The sequence below is a fragment of the Arachis duranensis genome, chromosome 9 (genome assembly GCF_000817695.3).
Source record: "Arachis duranensis cultivar V14167 chromosome 9, aradu.V14167.gnm2.J7QH, whole genome shotgun sequence".
Classification (NCBI taxonomy): Eukaryota; Viridiplantae; Streptophyta; class Magnoliopsida; order Fabales; family Fabaceae; genus Arachis; species Arachis duranensis.
The window spans coordinates 80,905,683-80,925,505 of NC_029780.3; the positions used below are offsets into that span (position 1 = coordinate 80,905,683).

At 35.7% G+C, this 19,823-nt stretch overlaps 1 non-coding gene across 1 annotated transcript; it reads left to right on the forward strand.

Moving 5' to 3' along the window:
• The first annotated feature begins 898 nt into the window (after window positions 1–898).
• LOC127741848 (small nucleolar RNA R71) lies at window positions 899–1,002 on the forward strand. The gene has a single exon (XR_008003053.1). It is a non-coding gene; the product is annotated as a small nucleolar RNA R71 (small nucleolar RNA).
• Window positions 1,003–19,823: the final 18,821 nt, after the last annotated feature.

The following is a 19,823-nucleotide window of genomic DNA, read 5'->3' on the forward strand; positions in this document are numbered from 1 at the left end:
GTTCAGTGAAATCTCTATGGTCTCTAGATGAGCCTCAGATTTCTGTGGTTCCTCAATAGAGGACTCCTTGTAGTCCGGTGGACGTCCCATGAGGTCTTCCTTACTGGGAATCACGTCCTCCTCCTCTTCTATAGGTTCGGCCATTTTGGTTGTATTAATGGCCTTACACTCTCTTTTTGGATTCTCTTCTGTATTGCTTGGGAGAGTACTAGGAGGAGTTTCAGTGATTCTTTTACTCAACTAACCCACTTGTGCCTCTAAATTTTTTATGGAGGACCATGCCTCAGTCATGAAACTGAGGATGGTCTTAGATAGATCAGAGACTATGTTTGCTAAGCTAGAGAGACTCTGCTCAGAATTCTCTGTCTGTTGCTGAGAAGATGATGGAAAATGCCTGCTATTGTCAAACCTGTTTCTCCCACCGTTATTGTTATTGAAGCCTTGTTGAGGCTTCTGTTGATCCTTCAATGAGAAATTAGGGTGATTCCTCCATGAAGGATTATAGGTGTTTCCATAGGAATCTCCCATTTAATTCAACTCTTCCATTGCAGGATTGTCAGGTTAATAAGCTTCTCCTTCAGAGGAGGCATCTTTAGCTTGCAATCCAGTCAGACTCTGAAAAATCATATTGATTTGCTGAGTCAATATTTTATTCTGAGCCAATATGGCATTAAGAGTATCAATCTCAATAACTCCTTTCTTCTAAGTCACCCCATTATTCACAGGATTTCTCTCAGAAGTGTACATGAACTGGTTATTTGCAACCATTTCAATGAGTTCCTGGGCTTCTACAGGCGTTTTCAGATGAAGAGATCCACCAGCAGAGTGGTCCAATGACATCTTGAATAACTCAGACAGACCATCATAGAATATACATATGATGCTCCATTCTGGAAATATGTCAGAAGGGCACCTTTTGGTTAATTGCTTGTATCTTTCCCAAGCTTCATAGAGGAATTCACCTTCCTTCTGTCTGAAGGTTTGGACATCCACTCTGAGCTTACTCATCTTTTGAGGTGGAAAGAATTTGGTTAAGAAAGTATTGACCAGCTTGTCCCAAGAGTTCAGGCTTTCTCTAGGTTGTGAGTCCAACCATGTCCTAGCTCTGTCTCTCACAGCAAAGGGAAAGCATAAGTCTGTAGACCTCGGGATCAACCCCATTGGTCTTAATAGTATCACAGATCTGCAAGAATTCAGATAAGAACTGATGAGGATCTTCTGATGGAAGTCCATGAAACTTGAAGTTCTGCTGCATTAGAGAAACTAATTGAGGCTCAAGCTCAAAGTTGTTTGCTCCAATGGCAGGAATTGAGATGCTTCTTCCATAGAAGTTGGAAGTTGGTGCAGCATAGTCACCAAGCATCTTTCTTGCATTGTTGTTATTATTTTCGGCTGCCATGTCTTCTTCTTTTTTGAAAATTTCTGTCAGGTCCTATCCAGAGAGTTGTGCTTTAACTTTTCTTAGCTTTCTCTTCAGAGTCCTTTCAAGTTCAGGATCAGCTTCAACAAGAATATCCTTATCCTCGTTCTTGCTCATGTGAAAAAAAGAGAACAGAAAAGAAGATGAATCCTCTATGTCACAGTATAGAGATTCTTTTATGTGAGTAGAAGAAGAGGAGGAGAGAAGAATGAGGTAGAAGGAAAAAAAAGAGAATTCGAACACAGATAGGGAGAGAGGGTTCAAATTTTAAAAAAGAGAGAAGTGTTAGTAAATAAATAAATAAATAGAAAGAGAGGAGAGAGAGGAGAGATTCGAAAATATTAGAAGAAATAAAATTAGAATTTAAAATAATTAGTTAATTAAAAAGATTTTTGAAAAAGTTGTTAGTGGTTTTCGAAAATTAGAGAGAGAAATGTAGTTAATTGAAAAAGATTTGAAAATAAATTTTGAAAAGATAAGAAGTTAGAAAAAGATTTTGAAATTAAATTTTGAAAAAGATATGATTGAAATCTATTTTGAAAAAGATTTGAAAAAGAAATTTAAAAAGATTTGATTTTGAAAATTAATGTTGATGACTTGACTAACAAGAAACTAAAAGATATGATTCTAGAATTTAAAGATTGAACCTTTCTTAACAAGAAAGTAACAAATTTGAAATTTTTTTGAATCAAATCCTTAATTGTTAGCAAGGTTTTCGAAAATATGAAATAAAAATAAGAAAAAGATTTTTGAAAATCAGTTTTAAAATTTTCGAAAATATTAAGAAGAAAAATAAAAAAGATTTGATTTTTGAAAAAGATTTGAAAAGATAGAATTTTTAAATTGAAATTTTGACTTTGACTAACAAGAAACAACTAAATTTTAAAAATCTTTGACTAAGTCAACCCAAAATTTCAAATTTTATGAGTGAAATAAGGAAAAAATATTTTTATTTTTGAATTTTAACGAAAAAAGAGAAAAATAACAAAATGACTCAATACATGAAAATTTAAGATCAAAGCATAGAAAACATGCAAGAACACTTTGAATGTCATGATGAACACCAAGAACACTTTGAAGATCATGATGAACTTCAAGAACTTATTTTTTTGAAAAATTTTTAAGAAAAGAAACACATGCAAGACACCAAACTTAGAAATTTTTAAACTTTTGACTCTAAAAATTCGAAAATGCATATGAAAAACAAGAAAAGACACAAAACAAGAAAATCACAAAATCAAACAAAGACAATCATCAAGAACAACTTGAAGATCAAGAAGAACATATGCATGAGTTTTCGAAAAATGCTAGAAAAATAAAAACATGCAATTGAAACCAAACTTAAAATTTGACTCTAGACTCAAATGAGAAACACAAAAAATTTTTTGGTTTTTATGATTTTATTAAAAAAAATTTTGAAATATTTTTTTGATAAATTTTTGAAAATAGAACAAGAAGAAAATTACCTAATCTAAGCAACAAGATGAACCGTCAGTTGTCCAAACTCGAAAAATCTCCGGCAACGGTCCCAAAAACTTGGTACACGAAATCGTGAGTTCACACTTTTCTTACAACTCTGCGCAACTGACCAGCAAGTGCACTGGGTCGTCCAAGTAATACCTTACGTGAGTAAGGGTCGATCCCACGGAGATTGTCGGCTTGAAGCAGGCTATGGTCATCTTGTAAATCTCAGTCAGGCGAATTTAAATGGTTATGAGGTTTTGATAATTAAAAGAGAAATAAAACATAAAATAAGATAGAGATACTTATGCAATTCATTGGTGAAAATTTCAGATAAGCGTATGGAGATGCTTTGTTTTCTCTGAGCCTCTGCTTTCCTATTGTCCTCATCAAATCATGTGTACTCCCTTCCATGGCAAGTTGTATGTTGGTGGATCACCGTTGTCAATGACTACCATCTGTCCTCTAAGTGAAAACATATCCGTAACGGTTTCCCGCATGGCTAATCAGCTATCGGTTCTTGATCGCGTCGGAATAAGATCCATTGATCCTGTTGCACACTGTCACTGCGCCCAATAATCACGAGTTTGAAGCTCGTCACAGTCATCCCATCCCAGATCCTACTGGGAATACCATATACAAGGTTTAGACATTCTGAATCTCAAGAATGCTGCCAGTTGATTCTAGCTTATACCACAAAGACTCTGATCTCACGGAATTGAAGGCTCTGTTGTCAGGAGACGCAACCATGCGTGGTGAACCAGGAGGCCAAGAGATACTCACTCAAGCTCTTGCAAATAGAATGGAGGTGGTTGTCAGGCACGCGTTCATAAGAGAGGATGATGATGAGTGTTACAGATCATAACATCCATCAGGTTGAAGTACGAGTGAATATCTTAGAACAAGAATAAGTGTGAATTGAATAGAAAAACAATAGTACTTTGCTTTAATTCATGAGGAACAGCAGAGTTCCACACCTTAATCTATGAGGTGTAGAAACTCCACCGTTGAAAATACATAAGTGATGAAGGTCCAGGCAAGGCCGAATGGCCAGCCTCCAAAACGTGATCAAGAGATCAAAAGTGATCCAAAGATAGTGCAGAAATCCACTTCCGGGGCCCACTTGGTGTGTGTTTGGGCTGATATTGAAGCTTTCACGTGCATAGGCTCTTCTTGGAGTTTAAACACCAGTTTTGGTGCCAATTTGGGCATCTAACTCCAGCTTTGGTGCCAGTTCTGGCATTTGACGCCAAAAAAGGGGTCTCTGGTGGGCGTTTGGACGCCAATTTGGGCCATTAAATCTCGTGCAAAGTATAGATTATTATACATTGCTGAAAAGCCCAAGATGTCTACTTTTTAACGCAATTGAGAGCGCACCAATTGGGCTTCTGTAGCTCCAGAAAATATACTTTGAGTGCAGGGAAGTCAGAATCCGACAGCATCTTCAGTCCTTTCTCAGCCTCTAAATCAGATTTTTGCTCAAGTCCCTCAATTTCAGCCAGAAAATATCTAAAATCACAGAAAAACACACAAACTCATAGTAAAGTCCAGAAATGTGATTTTTGCATAAAAACTAATAAAAATATACTAAAAAGTAACTAAAATCTATTAAAAACTATGTAAAAACAATGCCAAAAAGCATATAAATTATCCGCTCATTAAGGAAGCTCAGCTGAAGGAGGTCCGATGATATTGGCAACCTTTTTGAAGGTCAATCCCTTATTTTTAGAGGACCAACTAATTGATGGAAGCCGATAAATGGTTTAGAGCGATAGAGAGAGCACTACAAGCGTAGCATGTACCTGAGGGTCAATTGGAGGTACTTGCTGCTTATCAGCTGGCTGGAGAAGCATAGCACTAGTGGCAAGAAACTTATCATCTTCTGCAGCAATAAAATGGAAATGAGACGATCACTAAGGAGGTGTTCATAAAAGAATTCTACAAGAAGTATTTTTCGAATTCAGTAAGACAAGTTAAGGAGTTGGAGCTGCTTCAACTGAGGCAAGGATTAATGACTGTGGCTGCTTATACAAGCAAATTCGAGGAGTTGTGTCATTTTTCAAGGGTTTGTCAGGGTGCTCCTTAAGGATATGAGGAGTGGAAGTGTATGAAGTACCAGGATGGTTTGAGAAACGACATCATGCGAGTTGTGGAACCTCTTGAGGTTAAGAGCTTTGTGGAGTTAGTGAACATGAGCAGTGTGGTGGAGGATTGCTTTAGGAAGAATATGAATACGAGTACTAGCCATAGTGGTTACCACAACCGATGAGGAGGTGCAAGATCTTTTGCTCCGAGGGGTCAAATTTTCAAGAGAGGAGGATATGCTCAACAACCCCAATGTGGTTGAGCTACTTTCCGAGGAAACAACAACAACACTATCAAGGAAGGAGATATGGGCGACAACCTCATAATGATTTCACTTGCATGAGGTATGGGAGCTATCACCCAAACACTCCCTATAGAACCGGATTGGGACTATGTTACAGTTATGGAGGAGCTGGTCACATGTTTTAGAACTGCCTTGAGAAGGCCAATCGGAATGTTGGTAGAGCCTAACAACAAGGCCATGTGTATGCCATAACGGCGGATGATGTAGCTAAATCAGACACTTTGATCAGAGGTAAATGTGAAATTGGTGATAAAATATTAACTGCATTGTATGACACTGGAGCATCTCATTCATTCATAGATTTTAACAAGCTTGCTGAATTAAGATTAATGGTATCAACATTATCTTTTGACTTGCATGTGCATACTTCTGCTTCAAAAACTGCAGTGACTAGATTAGAATGTCAAGGAGTATCTTTTATGGTGGAGAACCAAGATTTTGTTCATGATTTTATTTGCTTGCCAATGACTGATTTAGCTTGCTATTAGGTTTAGATTGGTTATTGATGAATCGGGCGTTATTAGATTGTTTTGAGCGCTTTATCAGGTTTATGTCTGAGGAATTAGAAGGACCAGTGGTGGCACGGGGTTATTTCTTAAATATGGTGAAAGTGAATTATAGTAGAGCGGAGTGCCATGGATTTATCCTTTTGGCTGCAAGTTCATTTGGAGATGAGCAAGACTTAAATCAAATACCGATTGTGCAAGAATTTTTGAAGTTTTCCCTAGGATATACTTGAGTTTCTACCTTAGAGAGAAATCAAATTCGCAATACACTTAATGTCGGGAGCTGGACCGATGTCAATTGCACCTTATCAGATGGCATTGTTGGAATTGGCAAAGTTGAAGAGGCATTTGGAAGAGTTGATAGAAAAAACTTCATTCGACCAAGTGTTTCCCCGTGGGGAGCACCTGTGTTGTTGGTGAAAAAGAAAGATGGTGGCATGAGGTTATGCATTGACTACCAACAATTGAATAAGGTGACAGTGAAGAATAAATTCCCTTTACCACAGGTTGATGACTTGATGGACCAGTTACAAAGAGCTGACATGTTTTCAAAGATTGACCTAAGGTCAAGTTACCTTCAAATTAGGGTGAAAGAGGCTGACATTCCTAAGACTGTGTTTCAAACTTGCTGTGGTCACTATGAGTACGTAGTGATGTTCTTTGGGTTAACGAACACCCCTGTTGTGTTCATGACTTACATGAATAGGGTGTTCTGACGCTTCTTAGATAAATTTCTGGTGGTATTTATAGACGACACATTAGTATACTCTAAGACAGAAGAGGAGCATGAAGAACACCTGAGAATTGTATTGCAAATCTTGAAAGAGAGAAAATTGTATGCGAAGCTTTTGAAGTGCGAAATCGAAAAAAGAGAAGTGAAGTTTTTAAGTCATGTGGTTAGTAAGGATGGAATTGCAATGGATCCATCTAAGATTGAAGTAAAAACTGAGTGGAAGAGGCCGATGTCCGTAACTGAGATCAGAAGTTTTTTAGAATTAATTGGATACTATAGGAGGTTCATTAAAGATTTTTCATAGATTGCCCTACCAATGACAAATTTGGCACGCAAGGAAGTACCGTTTGTGCGGACACTAGAGTGCGAAGAGAGTTTTCAAACCCTGAAAGTAAGATTAACTTTAGTACCGGCACTTATTCTACCCGATCCGAATGAACCATTTGAAGTTTATTGCGATGCATCATTAAAGGGTTTAGGTTGCGTATTGATGTAACATCAGAATGTGGTGGCATATGCCTCAGAAAAACTGAGACCGCATGAAGTGAATTATTCGACACATGACTTGGAGTTAGCGGCTATTGTGTTTACTTTAAAATTATGGAGGCATTATCTGTACGGGATAAAGTTTAGGGTCTTCTCCGATCACAAGAGTTTGAAATATGTTTTTGATCAAAAGGAGCTGAATATGAGGCAGAGAAGATGGATGAAGTTATTGAAAGACTATGATTTTGTTCTAAACTATCACCATGAAAAGACAAATGTGGTGGCAAATGCCTTAAGTAAAAAGTCTTTGAGTATGGAATGGATGATGCTCAAGAAAAAGGAATTGTTAAGTAAGTTTGCAAGTTTGAGGTTAGGCGTGGAAGATATGGCCGAAGGTGTAAGTTTGAATCAGGTGCAAATCACGAGTGATTTTAAGACTGATATTCAGAAAGAACAACAAGAGTGTGAAGAGTTAAAGAAAATGTTAAAGACTGTGGGACAAGAAAAATAGGAAGAGATTTAGAAGGATCAAGAAGGAATTTAGAGGTACAAGGAAAGAATTCGCGTACCAAGTGTAGGAAACCTACGGAATGAAATATTGTCCAAAGCTCATAAGAGTGGATTCTCCGTTCAATCTGAAGTTACTAAGATGTATCATAACGTGAAGAGGATGTTTTGGTGGCCTGAAGTATCATAAAGTGAAAATCGAACATCAAAAGCCATCTGGCATGTAACAATCATTAGAGATTCCGCAATGGAAATTAGAAGGCATCACTATGAACTTTGTAACCGGTTTACCAAGGATACGATGAGGGTTTTGCGGTTTGGATTATTGTGGATCGGCTAACCAAATCCACCCATTTTCTACCTGTTTAGATGAATTATCCTTTAAATGAGTTAGCAGGAGCGTATATTAAAGAGATTGTGAGATTATGTGGTGTGCCGACTACAATTGTATTGGACTGTGATCCTCGATTCATTTCAAAGTTTTAGGGAGCCTTTCAGAAGCCATTTGGTACATGATTGTATTTGAGACTACTTATCATCCACAAACAGATGAACAGTCAGAAAAAATAATTCAGACCTTAGAGGATATGTTGAGAACATGTGTGTTGGATCAACCCGAAAGTTATGATAGGTATATGCCATTAGTAGAGTTAGGGGTGTGCATGGCCCGGCCCGGCCCGAAGACCCGACCCGGTCCCGAACACTTTTGGGGCTAATTTGGTGTGATTTCATCGGGTCTAGGGCCGGGTATGGGTCTTAAAAATAGACCCGGTCATTATTTCGGGTCCGGTCCGGGCCATATCTCGGGTCACCCGAAATCGGCCCGGTGGCCCGGTCATCATACACAATTAATATTTTGTGTTATTAGTGATGGATGATGGCTATTATTATGTAAAATTTAAGTATTGTAAACCTTAATATTTTGTATTACTAGTCATTATATATAAGACTATAAGTTAATGTTTTATATTTAAAATGCATAAGACTTTAGACTAGTGCATAATCTTGTGTTATTTGTATTGATTTAAATATTTGGTGTTATTAGGCAATATTAGTATTAATTATGGTTATACTTTAATTTTAGAGAAAAGTTGGTTCTTATTATATTTTTCTAAGTGAATTTTACCATGTCAAATAATAGTTGGAACCTTGAAAATTTGGATATTTTTACATACTAACTTACAAGAAGGTATCAAGGTAATATAATGTTAACGGCCCAGTTTTCACCCGATTTTTACCCGGTATAATCGTGGCCCGAAAGTGTATAGGTTTCATCGGGTCTAGGGTCGGGTTCGGGTCTAACAAATAGGCCCAGTATATATTTTGGGCTGAGTCTGGGTCACATCAAACCCGGTTTCACCCGGCCCATGCACACCCCTAAGTAGAGTTTGCCTGCCTATAACAATAGTTATCATGCGAGCATAGGGATGGCTCCTTATGAAGTACTGTATGGACAGAAGTGCCAATCACTTATGTTGGTATGAAATCAGAGAATCAAGTGTGCTAGGTCCCGAATTGATAGCTGAGATGACGGAAAAAATCAAGAGAATTAGAACTAGAATCCTCACTACGCAAAGTCGACGGAAAAGTTATGCAGATCGACAGAGAAAGCCGTTAGAGTTTGAATAGGGTGAACGTGTATTCCTGAGGGTTACTCCCACGACATACATTGGAAGAACAATTATGACAAAGAAGTTAAATCCTCGATACATTGGCCCCATTTGAGATCTTGAAGAAGATCGACTCCGGGGTGTATTGTAACACCCTAACTTTTAGCACGTCATTATCGTACTAAAAGTGAGACGTTACTAACCTGTTTTCCTTATTTACTATTTAATATTGAACCTTTAGTTCAATTTCGTGTTTCAATTTTAATCAAACTCATTCATCAAAGAACACCAAGTAATAATAATCACATAATTATTAATAATAAAAAATACCATACAAATAAATTCAATATAAAACTCGAATAAAATACCTCTCTCTTTGAATAAAATAAAATCCTAATCGGTAAAGGCGAGAGAACTCTATGAAGACAACTCAACACATAACTTAACTCAAATAAGACTAATAATTGCCCGCAGCTTCAAACTGAATCTTTGAACCTGTGTCACTGAAAATGTGGAAGATTTTGGGGTACACGTTCTCAGTAAGAAATGGGAATGCCGTAAAAGTAATGATTAACATGCAAATAATTAACTTTACTTAATAAAACTATTTTGTTAAACCTTTGAAAATACTTTTTACTTACTTCATATAATTAATTACCTTCTTTAACTTTCCGAACTTAAAACAAATCTCAATTCTCAGTCACCTCAATACACCAACTAATAGCACAAGAAATAGATCAACACACAAATAAATGGCAATAAGACAAACAGCAGAATCATAGAAAAACAAGATAAGCAAAAACAATCATATGTAAATGTGCGAACAATATGATGCATACCTGTTCTTAGCGCAGGCCATGAGCTCATGCGTCGGTTGTATACCTGCAACCCGACGTTACTCGGAGTGAACCCCGAATATAGTCATTTACTATGTCAATTAGACACCTTGGCATCACTGTTACCCGTGTCAATTAGACATCATTATAATGTTTTAATGTGTATCACAGTAAAGAACAGTGGTATCAGTTAGGCGAACATTCCCACATTAGCAATCTCAGGCTATCCGTTAGGCGGACACTTTCGCATTAGCAGTTTGACACAAAGGCCCAATTAAACATACAATATGCTATCAGTTAGGTGGACATTCCCGCATTAACAATCTTAGGCTATCAGTTAGGCGAGCATTTCCGCATTAGCATTCGGCACAAAGGCCCATTCGAACATACAATATCAATTACCCTTTCTTTCCTAGTTTCTCATTCATTTCCTTTCCCTTTAAGTATCTTTTCCATCCTTTATTTCTCACCTTCTTTCCTTTCCATTATGCCTCCGTATCATCTTACAGCTAAGCACACCTCCGAATTACCAAATAGCTAAATGTACCTCCACATCACCATGAAACTAAGCGTACCTTCGCATCACCGTTTAACTTTAAATATGTCCTAGGAATGACTTACACACTTTTGATTAACTATCTTTATATATGCTGCCAAATTTATAGATCTAAATTAAAGTTTTACCGCATTTGGATTAGAATTGAATTTGATAACAAGTTCAATAAAACCTACTGCTACATTTAAGAAGGTTTTAGAAAAATATAGCAGGCAGCTCTATTTTTGAAAAATCTATAATAAATTCAGTTCTAATTTGTTACTTCTTGATTTTGGTGAGGATACACTTTTAAGTTTTAGGAAAAGCAAGTTTCAGATTCATAGCACTTTGTTTAGTTAGTTAAATGTCGATTGGAAGTGCTGCCCTGTTTTTTAGTAATTGGTTCTTAATTTTTTGCGAACAACTCAGCTTCCAAGAGACATAACTAATTCTACAAAATAGCAATGGATATGAAATTTGTATTCACTTAAAATATACTGATAAATATTTAAAATTTATTTGGAAGCAACTCAAAATTTCAAATAAATCGAAAGTTATAGCAGCTAGAATTTAGTTTGCAGAACCAGAAAAACCAAAAAATTCTACAGCAACCAATAAACTTCAAAAATTCATATCTTCCAAACCACTTGGCCAAATTCCCTGAAATTTTTATGGAGTAATCTTAACTCATTGAAATTTGATTAAAAAAATGGGTTTGTTTGAAAATCATGTTCGGATTGCTCCCAGTGTTTATTTTAAGTTGCTGTCCAAACTGTTTAGAAATTTCTGCAGTAAAACTTCTTAACTTTCACTAACCAAATTTATTCCTCTAGGTTTCCAACTTATACCAATCAACCATTCCCATTACTCATCACTATATTTACTTAAATTATGTCATAACCCTGCTCGAAACCTCAGTTCCATATACATATAAGAAATTTACATGCTTTATATCAGATAATCACACTTTTATAGCATTAGAAATCTGCACTAAGTAATTTTAATAACCCTTCATACCAAACCTTATATTCAAACCTAAAATTCCTCTAAAACCACAATTCTAACTTTCTTTTGATTAAACAAAGTTTTCCAAGAACTCTTAATTCAATATATCACAATTTCATATCATAGGTGCAACGTAATCATATTATCACAACTTCCATTCTTCAGCATCTCATCTATAACAACATATCTCAAGTTATGATTCATCAAATGAATTTCCAGCAACCATAGCAACATTCCATACACAAAATCATCATCAACAGGTACTAGCAGCAAGTATAACTTTAAAATACACAACATCGTCAATAATCACTACATTAAATCATTAAACCAATCACCAATTACAGCTATGATTCAATTCAATTCCAACAATTATTCACACAAAGCAACCATAAGCCATTTGCAGTTACTCATTTAATTTTATTGGCATTCACAACTTAAAACATTTATTTTTAAAATAAATCCCCTACCTCAGTTAGTCGAAACCGCAGAATTTAATCGTGACAAACCCTCTTACTCTAAATTCGCAGCAGCAGCGGCTTAGAATCAGCAGTAGCAACAGCAGTAACATTATCAATAATCATAGCTATAGGGGCTGAAATGAAATAAAATGAGAACAGGGTAACAAATGAAATAGCAGCAGAGCAAGAATGGAAACAGAGCAAATTAGAGGAAGGGATCTAGACCATATCATAGGTACTTCGACGGCATCCCTTTTCTTATTGAAACCGCAACGGTGACTATGGCAACAGCGGTGGCGGCTGAACAGCCCTTTGTCTCTTGGCACAAGCCTCACACAACTGCTTTCCTTGTTCTCAAGTCCCCTCTCTCCTTTCGCACATGCAACAGATGAGGGCAGCTGTAGTAGCAGCGGCAGCGCTAGAGCCTTGGCGATGGCGTCGGGCTCCTTTCCTCAGCGGTGTCCTCCCCCTTCTCGGCCCTGACTCGCATCTCCGGCGTCGTAGCAGTGGGCTTCTCTCCTCGGCCACGGGCTCGCGTTTCTCCTCTCGATTGTGACGTGGTGCGGTGATGGGCGATGGCGAGCTGGACGCGACGGCATAGCAGCAGCTTCCCCCTCCTTCCTCCTCCTCTTTCGATAGCTCTCTTCCTCTGTTTTCCTTTTCTCAGACTTCCCCTCTCTTTCTTTCTTCTTTCCACTATTAGTATATGTGCGTGTCTTGTGTGGGTGTGGGTAAAAGGGAAAGGGAAATAGCGGTGATGAGTGAGTGACATCGAGAAAGTGAATGTGACTCACTGAGGGGTAAACAGCTGGGGGCTACGTGTGTGTGAGTTGAGTAATAGGGGTTAGGGTTAGTGAAATTAGGGTTTGAGTAGAGTTCTAATTTAAAATTAAATTTAATTAAATATAATTAATTTTAAATATATTATTTTTGTTATATGTATCAAGTGGTTTTGCCATCAAATTTTTTAAACTTGTATGACGTGTTTTACGTTTCACAGTTTCAGAAGTATACTCCGAACATGACTCATGTATTGGAGCTCGAATCAATTTAATTAAGAGAGAATTTGACTTTTCAAATTGTTCCGATTGAGTGTTAAAAAGCTCCATGAAAAAGAAGTTTAATTTGTTAAGGTGGCTTGGAGTCGATCAGGTGTCGAAGAACATACTTGAAAATTAAAAACAGACATGAAGAAGGACTACTCGCAACTATTTACAGGTAACTAAATTTTGGGGATAAAATTTTAAATTAGGTAGGTATGATATAAAATTCGGTTAAAATCATAACAAAATAAGTAATTAATTAAATATAAATAATAAGAGTTGAAAAACTTAACAATCATAATTTAAAGATTTAACGATGATATTTAGACTCAGAAGATTTTTTTAAGTCGGAAAACATAATTTTTTGTGTAAAAACGCACAGTAAAAATTTGACCGGTTTAAATCTATTTGATACTGTGACAAAGAAAATTAATTATAAGTGAAAAAGGTTAAAAAGTTAGATTTGGATTGAGCGTAAAAAAAAGAATTGTAATAAAAAATAGGTCAAACATTAGAGAAAAAAATGATTGAAGTCACAAAAGAGTAGCTTTGGGTTGAGATTCTAGCTAAGTCCTCTAGTAATAGATAATTGGGATGTGTGAGAGTGTTGTTTATCTTAATTGAAATATGCTTACAAGTTATCAACAGATAAAGAGGTATAAGAAAAAATTATTATTAGACTTTCATGAATATTCAGACGCAGGATCAAGTGATAAGTGAGGAAATAAAAATGTAAAGGTTTAGATCGTAATTCTTAGGTTTGAGAGTTAAGTTGGGACTTAGGATGTTTAGGATTCGCATCTCGATATGTATTTGTTATTTGATTTCAGAGTCCTACTAAGAACGGCCAAATTCTCACCCATGGTTCCTTACTTCTAATTTTTCAAGTCACAATTATTCTAGCAATTAGTGTAAAATTCGAACTATGTTCGGGTCAAATACTGATCTATTTTAAATATTTGTTTATATTTATTTATTAACATTTAAAATTATTATTTTTAATTTAAAAAAAGTTTTGTAGTAAAAATTTATTGTACAATGTATAAAATTATTTTATTTTCTGTTTATAAAAACTAAAATAATCTTATTATTTTTCTAATTCATATTAGTAGATTTTACTTAAATATAAAAGTTATTATATTTATATTTTTAAATAAATATTATTACACTATTATTGTTATACAATCCAAAAAAATAAAATTTTAATAAAAATAATTTATATTCGCATCAGACAAATCATAAATATTAACTAAGTAACACTTATTTATATTATTAGACTCCTAGCATATAATCTGCGCTAAGCGTGGGTCATGTGTTTAATTTATTATTGTATTGTGTATAGTTTGAATATAAGAAAATTAATATATATTTATTGAAAGAATTAATTTACTTAGTATACAGAGAAATTAAATGATTAATCTCTTTTGTTATATTTGATGTTTAATTCAATTAATAATTTTTTAAAGTGGTAACCTTTAAAACATATTTTAACTAAATTTAAAAAATTAGATAAATAAACTATTATAAAAGGGTAAAATTTATGTCATTCACCACCAAAAAAATTTAGGTTGAAATATCACTGAAGTAAAGACTAAATTTCCAGTTTGTCGTTTATAAATTTATTACTCACTTCGTCATATAGTCTTTCCCATTTGCTTGATTGATGCTAGGATTTGGTCGGAGGCAATGAACAATGATTTTTCCTATCTTCTTATATGTAAAATTGAATAAGTTTGTTTAATCCAAGAACTTCTAAATTTTTGGAATACATCGTTTCTCTCAGCGTGGTCGTCGTCTCCCTCTTCTCCTTCTTCCGTCGTGCTTTCCCTTTTCACTGTCATGTTTTTTTCTTCTCTACTTTGATGAAAACGCAAGAGGAGATCCTGGTGTAAGAGAGGAGAGATTGAGAGAAAAGGTGGAGAAAAATCAGTGGTCATCAGAAATCCCTTGCAGTCAATAATTCCAAGTCCACTCTATTGTTATAAATAAATTTACTCAAGATAAGTTTAGGGACAGAGATACCTTAATGAAGCCCTTAGCGTTGCTATGGAAGCACTGCCTGCAACAAAAATAAAATATTAGTCTAGTTCAAATTTTGGCTGAACAGACCTTTTCTGTTAAATATATAGGTGTTGAAATAAATTAATTTCAATAATTCAGATCATCCATATTGAATCACCAAAAATACAACACAATGCGGAAGCGTACCTGAATTCATAAGACTTAGAAATTGATGGAAGAATTTGGATCTTGTGGTTCTTTCGATCTTCCTCAACCAAAGCCTTCTGTATTCCTAGGCGGCTGAACCGTAACTCTTTTGATGGGGAAAGAGCAATAAAGGCGGCTTTGGTATATTGGGGACCGAAACCCTGAAGGTCTATTTATATTTGAGCATGGCACCCATTAAACCCTTAAGCCCAAATAAAATAGTATCTAAAGTCCAAAAGATAATATATCTAAAATCCAAAAAGATAATTATCTAAAGAACAAAAGATAATATCCGGTTTTATTCTCATTTAATTCCAAATCAAAAGTAATAATGACTTATTCAATTAGCATTTATAACAATAAATGAGATCATCATTATATAGGTCATTTAATTTGAAATAGCATCATTTGTGATTATAATTGATATATGTATTACCCACAAATAAGTTAGAAAATTAAATAATTTCCGAACAATCTCCCACTTGGGCTATACATATATTCTTTCTTGACATAATCACATTTTATAAACTTTATGCGCGCATCTGAATGCTATTTCTCTCATTACTTTAACAATCTGGTCCGTCTCATACATTAGATATGGAACTACCGCAACTTTTAACACATTAAATGCCGTGACTAAACCACGCCAATCACCATCCTAATATACTCAACGACATAGATCAAATTTGGATGAGTAATATGGAAATTACATACCAAGTGATCTCATGCATGTCTATTTCCAGATGGTCCAACTTTATTGAGATCAAACACAATACAAATATTGCAAAATGAACATTTCATATAATATGAAATAAACCATCAACTTAATTCTGCAGAAAAATAACTCAATACTTGTCATAGGACATATAGCATAAAATAAACTCCCACTAAACCAAGGCATCACTAATATTGACACCCATCCGAGTAGTGTGCTCATGAAAGACTTTAGGGGTCAATCCCTTGGTTATTGAGTCTGCTAGCATATACTCTGTTCCTATATGTTCTATGGAAATCTTATTTTTCTTAAACTTTCTCCTTGACAACTAAGAACTTGATGTCTGTATGCTTCGATTTTGTCAAGCTCTTATTGTTGTTGAAGTATAATACTGCTGACTTATTGTCACAAAATATCTTTAATGACCTTTCAATGTCATCTACTATATGAAGCTTAATGACAAGGTTTCGCAACCATATGCCATGAAATCGGAATCAGAGTACCTAATGATCTCCAAAATTTTCTGATCTCCGATAAGCAAGCATGTAATCCTTTGTTCTCTTTAGATAACGCATTACGCGTTTAATAGCTATCCAATAATTCATGCCTGGATTGCTCAAGTATTTACCCAACATTCCCACTATAAATGATATATCGGGACTTGTGCAGACTTGAGCATACATTAAGCTCCCTAGTGCTGATGCATAAGGTTTATCATGCATTGATGTCCTCTCAATATCATTTTTAGGGCATTGCTTGAGACTGAACTTGTCTCCTTTAGTTACGGGTGTGTCCATTAGTCTACATCTTTCCATGCCATGTCTACTTAAAATCTTTTCGATATAGTTCTTTTGTGATCATCCAAGAGTACCTTGAGAGCGATCTCTCAGTATGTCGATTCCTAATACAAAAGAGACATCACCAAAATCTTTTATTTCGAATTTGTTCGATAGAAATTTCTTAGTTTCATGTAACAAGCCTATATCGTTACTGGCAAGTAGAACGTCATCAACATGTAAGACCAAAAAGATATATTTACTCCCACTGAACTTGCGGTATACACATTTATCTATAATATTTACTTCAAAATCATATGAGGTAATAACTTGATGAAACTTGTGATACCATTAACGGGAAGCTTGTTTGAGATCATAGATGAATTTTCTCTTTTCTCTATTGGATCTCCTTAATGACACTTCTTGAGGTTGTTGAGGTTGCTGTATGGATTGGGATTGATGAGGATTCTTATTATTTTTCTGTGCTGTAGCAGTATCTTGAGCAACAACGATATTCTCATTGTTCTCTTATACTGTAACTGGATCTACAGTAGGATTCTCATTGTGCTCTTGTACTATAACTGTGTCTTGAACAATAATAGGTACAAAGACCTGATCATTGTCAATTACAGAATCCTCATCAAAAGCAACATTCCTAACATTTCCTTCCCCCCAAACTCAACATCCTCAAGAAATCTCGCATTTTCCGTTTCAAAATTAGACCTTAATGTAGGATTGTAAAACTTGTACCCCCGTGAATGCTCAGTGTAACCAACAAAATAGCAACTAATTGTCCTTGAGTCCAATTTTCTTTCATGCGGCCTATAAGGCTGCGCCTCAATTGGAAATCCCCAAATATGCAAATGCTTTATACTGGGTCTTTTCCCAGTCCAAATTTCATATGGAGTTTTGTTAACTGCTTTGCTTGGCACCCTAATAAGGATGTACACTGTGGTCTTTAAGGCTTCTCCCCAGAGTGATTCAGAAAAAGGAGAATGACTAATCATACTTCTCACCATATTCTTAAGAGTTCGGTTCCTTCGCTCTGCAACACCATGTATGCTAGGTTTGCCTGGCATAGTGTATTGCGGAACAATACCACACTCCTCTAGGAAAAGAGCAAAAGGCCCAGGACGTTGCTCACCTGAACCGTCATATCTTTCGTAGTATTCACCACCACGATAAGATTTTGACAGCTTTAATTTTCTTTCCAAGTTGAAGTTCAACTTCAGCTTTGAAAGACTTGAAAACATCCAAGGCTTGAGACTTTTCATGAATTAAATATAGATACACACAACGAGAGTAATCATCTATGAACGTAATAAAGTACCGTTGTCCATTCCAAGAGACAGTAGGGAATGGGCCACATATATCGGTATGTATCAATTCTAAGACATCTTTAACTCTCTCGGCACCTAATTTCCTTTCGTTTGTTGTTTTTCCCTTTATGCACTCAATACAGACTTCAAAGTTCGCCAAATTTAGGGGTCCAAGAATTCCATCCGACATGAGCCTCTGAATTCTCTATTTAGAGATGTGGCCTAGGCGTTTGTGCCATAATGATGCCGAATTCTCATTCAGTTTTTTTTTGTACCCGTTTGCAATATTTCATTATTATAGGAATTTAAGTTAAGCCTATATAGATTATCCATCAAATGACCAGAGCAAATATTATTCGAATTATAAAAGAGACTGACTTTATTGTCTCCGAATGAACAAAAATAACCTGATTTGTCCAAACGTGAAACAGAAACCAAATTTCGTCTAAATGACGGTACATAAAATGTCTCTAATAAATCCAAGTAAAATCCACTCGTGGAACATAATCTAAAGGTTCCTATAGCTTCGACTGCAACTATATTGCCATCTGCCACGTAGATGTATCTTTCAGCATCACTTTGTTATTTTTCCAATCAAACAACAACCAAAAATAACATTGAATCTAAAATCTACCACATCAACAAAACACATATATGATTCAAACCAAACCATCCACCAAAACCTAAAACCAATTCATATCAAATACCAATCCAAAAACAAAATTTAACCAAACTTAAAGCTGCCTATCACGGCCTCGTAGGAATTGTCATTAACCATCAAACCTCATTTTCTGCTCTGTAAATCCAACCCCAACCTTTAGCCAAAACAGAAGGAGATTAGAAAAATAAATACATACAGTATTTTTGTTTTGAAATAAATAAAAATTACCTCTGCCTCACAGTCGATAGCACCTTTAACGGCAAGATCTCTATCGCCATTCTTCTCTTTTTTTTTCTCGGACAGTGAATATCCTTTGATTAGCTTTCCAGCATCACTATCTTGCTGCTGAGCTGGTGCCTCTTCGCTGACAGTAGCAACACCGTATCAACCCTAAACCCCAAATCTACCAATTAATCAATAAAAGCAAATCAAATATTACCTTCTTGAACTTCTTCACCGATCGTAGGAGGGTCCTTATACAAATATTTGAGTTCCTTCAAGATGTGCTCCGATGCCATATCTGAACATTACATAGAGATTCATTCTGAGTTCATTAACCGTGCCAAAGAAACACCTTTTCAGTTTCATTGATTTTGCATAAACACAACGATTTGTGTAACTATTCTAACTCTAAAAAAAAATAAATTACCTCTACAAGATTGCAACACCGCCAACAACAGCCATCTATGCTGAGTAGCTGCAAAGGGATCGAGCTTCAGTTTCCGCGAATAGAGGAAAAGTCTACCGATGGTTCCTCTATTTGCATCACGGGCAGTTTCTGTGTTTGCTCCGGTGACGATGAACAGCTTCGGTACCGGCAGGCAGAGAGACAGATGGAGAGAGATCTGATGAGGGAAGAGAATGGATTTTGAATTTTGAAATATGATGGCCGCTAACAAATGTTCAATTTAGGGTTTTGTCACACTATTTATATATACACACAGTTTTAAATTTGACAGCTAAACAATGTTTATTTACTTTGATGACCCTATCTTTTCTGCTGTGCCACGTGTCGATTATGGAGATTGGACAGTTGTCGAATAATAAACTATGTACTGCTCTCCTATTATATATAGAGAGATAGATAGATAGATTAATTAATAGATATTCGAAGTCACATCTCGCGAATCTAAGTATTTTCTGTCACTATTAAAA